General features: G+C 35.8%; 1 long non-coding RNA gene across 1 annotated transcript in view; it reads left to right on the top strand.

Annotated features, from left to right (window-relative positions):
* LOC139123489 (uncharacterized) overlaps positions 1-9762 on the top strand; it is a 30444-nt gene continuing 20682 nt past the window's right edge. Inside the window, exons 1-6 of the long non-coding RNA XR_011549695.1 lie at positions 1-288; positions 1438-1530; positions 3443-3525; positions 3833-3915; positions 4968-5061; positions 7371-7510. This is a non-coding gene — a long non-coding RNA (uncharacterized lncRNA). The remainder of the gene's footprint in view (positions 289-1437; positions 1531-3442; positions 3526-3832; positions 3916-4967; positions 5062-7370; positions 7511-9762) is intronic.

Below are 9762 nucleotides of genomic sequence, written 5' to 3'. Positions count from 1 at the left end.
CACACTGATACAGAACGAAAGCATTGTGAATATTTCAAAACTACCCTTGAAAAGTTTGTACAATTGGTACAACGAAGTAATGCCCTGAGTTGATCCAACTCGCGTGCCCCTCTCAACAAAGTGAGATCGACCTGGATACAACGCCCTCAACGTGCATTCCTGAACTTAGAATGGCGGTGATCGCCAAGGTTGAAGTCGTTGTTTATAAACCATAAATCGGAGTAATCTTCCTCCATCGGATGGAAATATCGACAGATTTCAACAAAATTAACATCATCAGATATGCAGGTATTTTATCTCATCTTATTTTGCACACACAATTGATATTCCGCCCGATATTTATGGCGATGTGATGGAAGGTGTATCTGTACTGTTGCCTGTAGACAACCCCTTGTCAAAATTGATCAAAATTTTCGGCGAAAATTTCACAAAATTTGTAAAATTCTTTCATTGGCATACAAAATAAGTGAGCGACTGCATCTCTAAGATTGTCCGGTCCAAAATTTCAATTTCAAAATGAAAAATAACGCCAATATTTAAATATCAACAAACATTTTTGACCAATGTTGTCATTGGGGTATGCCGTGTACAATGGCAGTCAAATACCTCCATGACAAAATTGGTCAAAATTGTTGATGATAAATCCACAAAACATCCCTGAGATGAATCGACTGACAAAAATCACATTTTTGTCCACAACCATATTCTTAATTTGTAAAAATAACCTTGCAATCAACTTGTTGCCATGACATCCTTGTCAACAATGCAGTTAAGTCATGCAATGTGTAAAAACAAAGCCATGTGCGCAAACGCGCACAGACGTATGTGTATTTCCATACGCGTTCAGTACACATGTGGGTTTGTTTGTACCGGCATCACGTGACTATTTGGGCGTACTGAGTCTGTAGAACGGCGTACGTATCGCGTCCTTTTTATTCCGGAGTAGAACCATTCTGACATTTTGATGTCATGTAGACATACACTTCATGTTGGTGTATTTTATCTACTTGGAAAATACTTTGATTTGGTCACTGCCACACTCTACAACACCAATTTTATCACCCATGACTGCAATGTACACAGGTAATCTCACATGACCTTCCAATAGATTACAGATCCACTTTCCATCACATCGATATTTTAGGATTCTATCAACGTTGTGACAAACATAAACATTATCATCTTCATCCACAGCAATGTATCCCAGAATCCTCCCTGGTAGCTGACTTTGTCCGAATTGATGTAAAAAATTCAGGTCGCTGTCAAAACACTTGATGCAGTGATTCCAATAATCATAAACCATGATGACATTGTTGCTGTTTACAACCACAGACACCGGCCTGTCGAATTGTCCTTGGCCACTAATTTGACCATGGACTTCTGCTAGATATTCTCCACTTTGAGTGTACTTGACCAGTCTATCACCTCTGTCCTCAGGTCTCACACTGGTGTCCAGAGAGGTCAAACGCAAAGTGACCAAAACAAAGTCATCCATCAGAGCTATGTCACAGACTTCTTTGATGTTTTCAGGTAGAGTAATTATTTTGATAATTTTACCGTTTTCATCACAAACAACAATTTGTTTATTTTCATCATCAAGTATGAAATAGTGGTTGAAACGTGAGATGGCTACACTCCTTGGCCGGAATGGCTTTGCAAACTGACCATCAAAGCTTCCTATGACTTTGTCACAGGTATAATCTTTGTTCAATATCTGTACAATATTGTTACCACGGTCACACACCACAAGTTTATCACGGTGGAAGGCTAAACCTCTTGGACTCTTGAACTTTTGTCCTTGGCCTTGATGTTGACCATTGACCAATGTCATTGACCAGTTACCTGAAAGGTCAAAGGTCAAATTTGTGGAAATTAGTGTGTACATTGTTACACAGCTTACTTTTTATTCTGCTGTAAAAAGAAACATAATTAGTTCTTATAAAGTTTTCACTGCAACAGAATTTTTTGAAAACTCACATAATTCCTTTAGGTACAGTATAATATTATTTTTGCAAATTCTCTGAATTATTGGTCATTTTGCAAATTTACCATAGCAACATTTTCAGCAGAAATAGGCAAAATAAGTACATTGTGTATTTTGTACAAGTGTATTTTGTCATGAATTTTAGCTTAGCATGCTAAATTCAAAATTCTTTGCATTGAGTACATTTCATTATTTTCAAAGATGTAACTATCACGAACCAAAAAATGAATTCATTCACTTATTACTGTAACCATGGCAACATTTTTTATGACAATGGCTAAAAACATATATTTTTCTGTAACTTTTGTATTTTATGAAGTAGATTGAAAATTTTTTCGCAAAAGTTTACAGACTGACATAAGCTTGTTTATTATGCATCAATACATAAGTAAAGTTATGCATAACAAGTAACCATGGCAACATAAGTCAGTGTTTCATCTAGGCTGTGCGATTGCGCGATTCCCTGTCTTTGGTGTGCTGCGCGCCGCCAATCGCACGTACTTACTTTATGTAAAGCTATAAATGGAAAATACTTTGTGTGTGTGAGAGAGAGAGAGAGAGAGAGAGAGAGAGTTTATCTTTGTGTGGTATTGTGTGTTACAGTACTTAATTTTTCGACAAACATCGATTTTTTTTATTTTCAAAGTCAAGATTATCGAGTTTTTCAAAGCAGTGTTAGCTGTCAGTTCTCATGCGCAAGTAGGTGCCCATTTGCTTGCTGATGTTGTTATACTGTATTGTAACAATTTGAAACTTTTTGTGTAACCAGTATTTTTGTTTTCCTGCAATAAAATGTTTCAAACCAGATTGGCGTGTCAGTGTAGTGTGTTATAACTGGTCAGTTTCTGTTAATTTATACTACCCACGTGCAGAGTTACAGCCGATCTTGAGTCATCTGACTCCATTACAATGTTGTCACTAGCTGCAGCTGAAACTAATTAGTGTAAGCGGGTTTTATTGCAGTTCACTGAAGTAGCTTCGCGCTCTAATACTGAAAATGGTAGTAATTATATTGTGAAGACAGTCTCTTGGTAAGTAACTGTTTCTTCTGAATGTCTATTGGTGGTTTGCAATATTAGATGTGAACCATTTTTCAAGTCATTTGACATAAACACTATTATCATACACCCATGCCAATAGCCCTCCATCCTGGTGAAATTTACTGTAAAATGCCATCTGAGCCATATTTTATGATAAACATTGCGGTATGCACAATAAATGTCATCAGTTTTAGAGTGTCGCTGAGCTACATTTTCAAAACAAAACAAAATGGCTGTCACTCTCTGCCTACATGTACTAATCCACTGGGTAAAGATATTAGAAATCATGGAATTTGTTTCTATGTAAGTATTTTACAGATTAATATAGATTCACATCATATGGAAATGTTAAACTATTCCTAGATTTGGCAGTATAGATTTCTAAATTTTAACATGTTGTTTTCTTTTATTCTACCAGCGATAATTGAATGAAATGGTGAAAGTTTACAAGATGTCAAAGAGTGATCACTGCCGTACATGCAATGAGGTCAAAGTTCAGAGGTGAGAGTTTCAAAAATGTACACTATCCTAGTTTGGTCACTTGTCCTAGTAATAAGTGTTTACATTTAACACAGATTCCAATGGGAAGATGGACAGTCATTGAGTGTTGATATATGTTTCAACACAGGGTTTATAGCAGAGTAAATTGTAGCAGCTTGTGTTTGGAAGTGTAACAGAACACGTGATGCAAACATGACAATTCCCTCACATTCAACTCTGGACCTGTCTCTGTTAAATTCACAGATAACATCATCAATTAAATGTTTAGATTACGAGATTTTACAATTTTTGTATTTTATTCTACCAGCAATAATTGAATTAAATGGTGAGAATTTAAAAGATGTCAAAGACTGATCACTGCAGTACATGCAACAAGGTCAAAGTTCAGAGGTGAGAGTTGACAAACACTATCCCAGTTCAGTCACTTGTCCTTAATAGTAGTAGTGTTTGCATTAAACACAGGGTTCAATGTGAACCACATGGGGTAGTGATTGAGTGTTGGTATGCTTCAACACAGGGTTTATAGCAGAGTAAATTGTAACAGCTTGTGTTTTGAAGTGTAACAGAACACATGATACAAACATGGCAATGCCCTTAGATTCAACTCTGGACCTGTCTCTGTTAAATTCACAGACCCTCATCATCAATTTGTTTTTTATCATGGTGGTAAATGCTCCATAATTCCAGCATTCCTATTGTTAACTTTAAAATTGCTGTGAAGTCACCTCACAGTAAAATGTCTCCCTCTCTCAAGAAAGCTACTCTGTTTGTTTTCAAATCTGTAGTGAAAGGGAAACTGATTGCTGAAAAATTAAGTGAAGTGTCATGAAATTTTGATAAACCATGAAATAGTCCTTTATTTATGAAATGTGCACTCTGACCTCAGGTCTATCCCGGGATGCATCAATTCTGATAAAATAGGTTTGTACAAAATTCTGCCTACAGCTGATTACTATTTATAACAAAGACAGGTTTACCTGATCAACAAGGCAGATACAGTATGTATGAAATTCAACACATGGTAGTATCAATTAGACTATTCCCATGTGATCAGAATTGATACATGTAATAATGCTAATATATATCCTTTCCTCCAATCAGTGTGTTCATTACAGCTGTAGTAGAAGGACTCAAAGTGACTTCTTTCTTGTAAGTTTGTTACACCTTGACAAAATGATAGTGTCCAGTTTAAAACATCCTTTGTCAGTGTCAGTGGTCTACTGGTAGCCATGGTATTCTGAAAAATGTAAACAACTGATGCATACTGTACAATCAGCTCTAAATGGTGTAACAATTCTATAAAACAGAAGACACTTTAACACCTTCTGTGAAAGCTGTAATGTACACTCTGACCGCAGATCTATCCATAAGTCCATCAATTCTGATAAAACAAGGTACCAGGTACTATGACATTACAATGTTTCTTTACATTTTCCTCCCAGACTATGTTGATACAAAATACCACAGTGAAGTTACTCTACAATTGCCTTCCAATGATGATATCCCGTGTTGTTCTGTGATGATAAAAGTTCAGAGGTGAGTACATCAAATATGGCTAGTTTTCAATCGGGTTCGAACCCACAACATACGGCATCAGTCGCCTAGCCGAGAGGCCACAGAGAGAACCGCTTGGCTAAATCCCCACTCTAAAAGAGTGGTTCAATAGCCGGCTAAGTTAATTAACAATGTACTAGTCATAACTGTTCCTGGCATGAATGCAGGCATGACATGACATCAATGATTTAAAGGTGGACTGTACCCGGTAGTCAACAATCTGAGTCAATTCATGTCAATACCATCATAAGTTAAAATGTTTGACTTTGTGGAACACAGGAGTGCTTGTAGCTTCTGTGTCAGTTCAACTGTACACGTCATAGTTTTGATGTACTAAATACAAAACACTCATGATATCAATATATCTCAAATAGATATGAATAAATCCATAGATCTTTTCTGTATTGAATAGTCATAGTACTTTTGTGAGAAATTGTACAAGGAGTGTGATTACAGTTTAAGGTAGCGGTAAAGGCTATTTTTGCACCAATTCTTTTCTCAGAGTTAATGTCAAGTTTCAAGTGTTAGAATCAAGATATTTAGTTCAAATTTTCAGGATAACTCCCTTAGTTAATACTTTCTCCAAAGAATATAAAAATTGTATGTTTGTAGCCATGATTTTGAAATATGACACCAATCAATATTAAAATTTAATTTTTCATATTTTTTTACATCTTTGAATTTAATAATAAATTAATATTACCAAATTAGTTATAAATATGTTGACACTATTAATTGTAAGATTTGTACGGCAGGATTTGTAAATAAAATTTGTTTTTATGATTTTACATGGGTTTACATATCAAAAAATTATTAAAAATTCTTTCAAATTTCAAAATGTGATTTTTCAAAAAGTACTTCAAATACAGGAAATTTATGCCGTACAAATCTTATCTGTAACCTTGTTAATAGGCTGTAAAAATTCCATGTCCATATCTCATTTCAAAGGTTGGATTTAATTGGTATAAAATTATGTAGGAAAACTGTTATTCTGTCAAAATTGTTGAAAACAAGCCATATTTGCACCCCCTCTTTTGAAGTCAAAGAGCAGTCTTTTTGGTTAATCTCACTTTTGACACCTCTTTGACACTCAAATAATCTAAAATGCATTTATAATAGCAGTCACGCATTCTGAATGCAAGCACTGCCTTGTCAAACTTTCCTAAAAAACAGTAAAAATGACTTTCCCTTTTCAAACATTTTTTTAAAAGCTAGGGGACCTCTACCATAGTTAATACACTAAGGACTCCCCAACTTCCTCTTATTTGGTCAGTTTTTCAGAAGTTTCAATGGGCTATAACTCTGCAATGCTTATGACCCCAAATGTCTAGTTTTTTTATTCCACAGAGAATGTTGACTTCTTTCATGTTTTAATAGTTTTATTGAAGTTTATAACTGACGCTCTAGCCTTTACCGCTACCTTAATAATCAGTCTGGGTCATTTCCGAAATTGGTGATGCTATGCCATGATTTATTTCAATGATCAGCCAATCACCAACCGGATTACATCATCAATAAGATTGCAGTCACTGCAGGTTTGCCAGCATTGTATTAATCACTATCAGTTACTTTCAGCCTTCTTGTAGGCCGTAAAATCCAAAACTTTGCACTTCTTTCACGATGAACATCATCCTATGTTCTCCAAGAACACTTTGTCAAACAATAAGATCATCAAGCAAAGCAGCAATCAAGATATTTACGATTCATTTCGTTACCCCTTTCCTGATCTCCTTCATCTACATCATATAGAATTTTTGATAGCTGCCATCTCCAATATAAATGGGGTTTTCTGACCGATCTGTGTAGGTACTTGATTTATATTTAGCAGGACTTCAGGAGAGTGTCCGAGCATCAAAGCAATATATGGGATTTGATTGTCTGAGCCAGACTAAAAATGATATGCGATTTTGAAAATGTGTGTTGACAGAGTGGCCGCTGTTCGAGATTATGACAGATTAACTCCGCGATTAATTGTTTTGTTCACAAATTACATCCATATTCCCATGAATCCATGTGCAAGGCCAAGTGTTTCGGCAAAACCCCTCTTTCACAACTGACAATATTTTTGATACGGATCTATGATAATACACAAGAAAGTTATGTGAATAGTGCAGCGGAGGAGTTTATAGCAAGATGGAGTTCAGCACACTATGGCCTACGTAACCATGGACGCATGTGGAAGTTGCCAGAAAATACATTCTGGAGCTTTTTCTGTCAATTTTTACTGATTGCCCGCTGGCCACTGCTTGGCTAATGATAGGAAAATATATAATGTTTCTGTGGTTTTGTAGATCATCCATGGCTGATACAACAGTGAAAGTTTCCAGGACTTAAACAGATGATTTCCTGATTACCTCATTGCGTCAAAGCTTTGGTAATTGAATCAAAACACATTGTTTTTAAAGTAAGTAGATTTTCCCATCATGCAACAGCCATTATCTTACAGACAGCACCATAGACCTTCAACTGAATGATGTCCCAGGCCTATCTTCATGCAACTGTTATGACCTTTGCAATTACGATGATACAGGCTATATAATACTTAATTATATGTACACATTTATAGCAGAAGGTGACTCTGGCCTATCCACAATACATGTACATGCAATGGAAGATAACCCAGGCCAATCTACAGACACATACATGCACACAGTATGGAAGATGACTCAGGCCTATCTTGAATACTACATGATTGTTGTATACATTGTGGAAGACGACCCAGGCCTATGATCAATACAAATAGTCTGTACCTGTTCTGGATAGGCCTGGGTCGAATCATCTTCCATAGTGTGTACATGCATTTATATTGAGGATAGGCCTGGGGTGATCATCCATAGTGTACCGGTACATGCATTTGTATTGAGAATAGGCGAGTAGTTATGGATCTAAGGCCGGGGTCACCTTCTGCCGTGATGTGTAAATGTACTGAGTATTAAGGATAGGCCTGGGTCATCTTATTTGCATAGGTCATAACATTTGCATGAAGATATAGGCCCGGGACATCATCCAGTTGGAGGTTTACTGCAGTACTACACATTCAAAGGGAGTGATTTGTATGTCCTGGAAGAAGATAATGTAAGGTACAAAATGAATTTATGACAGCAAACAGGGAGTCCATTATGTGGAACAAGTCTCTAAGGGACTGGACATAAATTACAGGGGGGGGGGGGGGGCCGGTGTTTTTCGAAAAACCGCTGCGTAAAAATAGTGACCCTTCAAAAGTTCATGCACAAAAATCAGTGACCCTCCCCCTTATCCGTGCATGAAAATAAGTGACCCTTCCCTGTTACTCAATACCCCCAAAAAAACCCGCAATGTGTTAAAGACCCCCTTCTGACTTGCTATACTTTTTAAGTCGCCCTCCCGAAAGGAAGGCAAAATGTGGCCGATATAACGCGTTGTCCAAGAAATATCAAATCATATGTGTGTGATAATTCATGTAAATGTACTTTGCTTGAAGTGGCAGGTAAAAAGTGCATGCCTGTACAAAAATGTAATTTTTAGATTTTATCGATAATGTTGATTCACTATACATGTAGTCGACTATAAGAAAACTACGAACGTATATTTTCCAGTATAAAACTAGCTATATCTGTTCATATACAGATGTTTAATAACTGATATAGATATACTTGATTAGCATGGGTTGTTTACAAGTGCACATGTGAACAAGATATTTGATTTTGGAATTTCTGTCAAAATGTTGATCCACTATACATGGGAGTCTATGACAAAACTATACATGGGAGTCTATGACAACACTGTCAAAAATTTTCAATAATTGACATAATTGTGCTTGATTAGAAGAGGGTGGTAAAATGTGCATCTGTGTACAATAACTTTGTTTTTGGAATTTCGCATAAAATGTTGATCCACTATACATGGGAGTCTATGACAAAACTGTAAAAAAAATTTTTCAGAATTAAAAATATGCGCTATTTGTGTATATATGACCCTGAATAATTGACATAATTGTGCTTGATTAGAAGAGGGTGGTAACACGTGCATCTGTGTACAATAACTTTGTTTTTGGAATTTCACATGAAATGTGGATCCATTATACATTGTAGTCTATGAAGAAACTATGAATAATTTTTTTTAAATACAAAACTTGGCAAATCTGTGTATTTATGTATGCTTGATTATTGATATTTATGTTCTTGATTAGACTAGAGTGGTTACAAGTCCATGTGTGTGTAAGAAATTTGATTTTGGAATTTCACCGAAATGTTGATTCACTATACATGGCAGTCTATGGTAAAACCCTATGAATAATTTTTTTCCAATACAAAAATAGGTAAATCTGTGCATTTATGTACACTGAATTATTGGTACTAATGTTCATGATAGACTAGAGTGGTTTCAAGTCAATGGTTGTGCAAGAAATTTGATTTTGGCATATCACTTAAATGTCGATTCACTATACATGGCAGTCTATGATGAAACTATGAATAATTTTTTTCCAATAAAAAATAGGAAAATCTGTGCATTTATGTACACTTGATTATTGGTATTAATGTTCATGATTAGACTAGAGTAGTTTCAAGTCAATGGGTGTGCAAGAAATTTGATTTAGGAATTTCACTGAAATGTCCATTCACTATACATGGCAGTCTATGATGAAACTATGAATAATTTTTTTCCAATACAAAACTTGGTAAACCTGTGCATTTATGTACACCT

This window comes from Ptychodera flava, assembly GCF_041260155.1.
Source record: "Ptychodera flava strain L36383 chromosome 23 unlocalized genomic scaffold, AS_Pfla_20210202 Scaffold_23__1_contigs__length_28996876_pilon, whole genome shotgun sequence".
NCBI classification, from domain to species: domain Eukaryota; kingdom Metazoa; phylum Hemichordata; class Enteropneusta; family Ptychoderidae; genus Ptychodera; species Ptychodera flava.
This window is presented reverse-complemented; position numbering and strand designations above follow the sequence as displayed.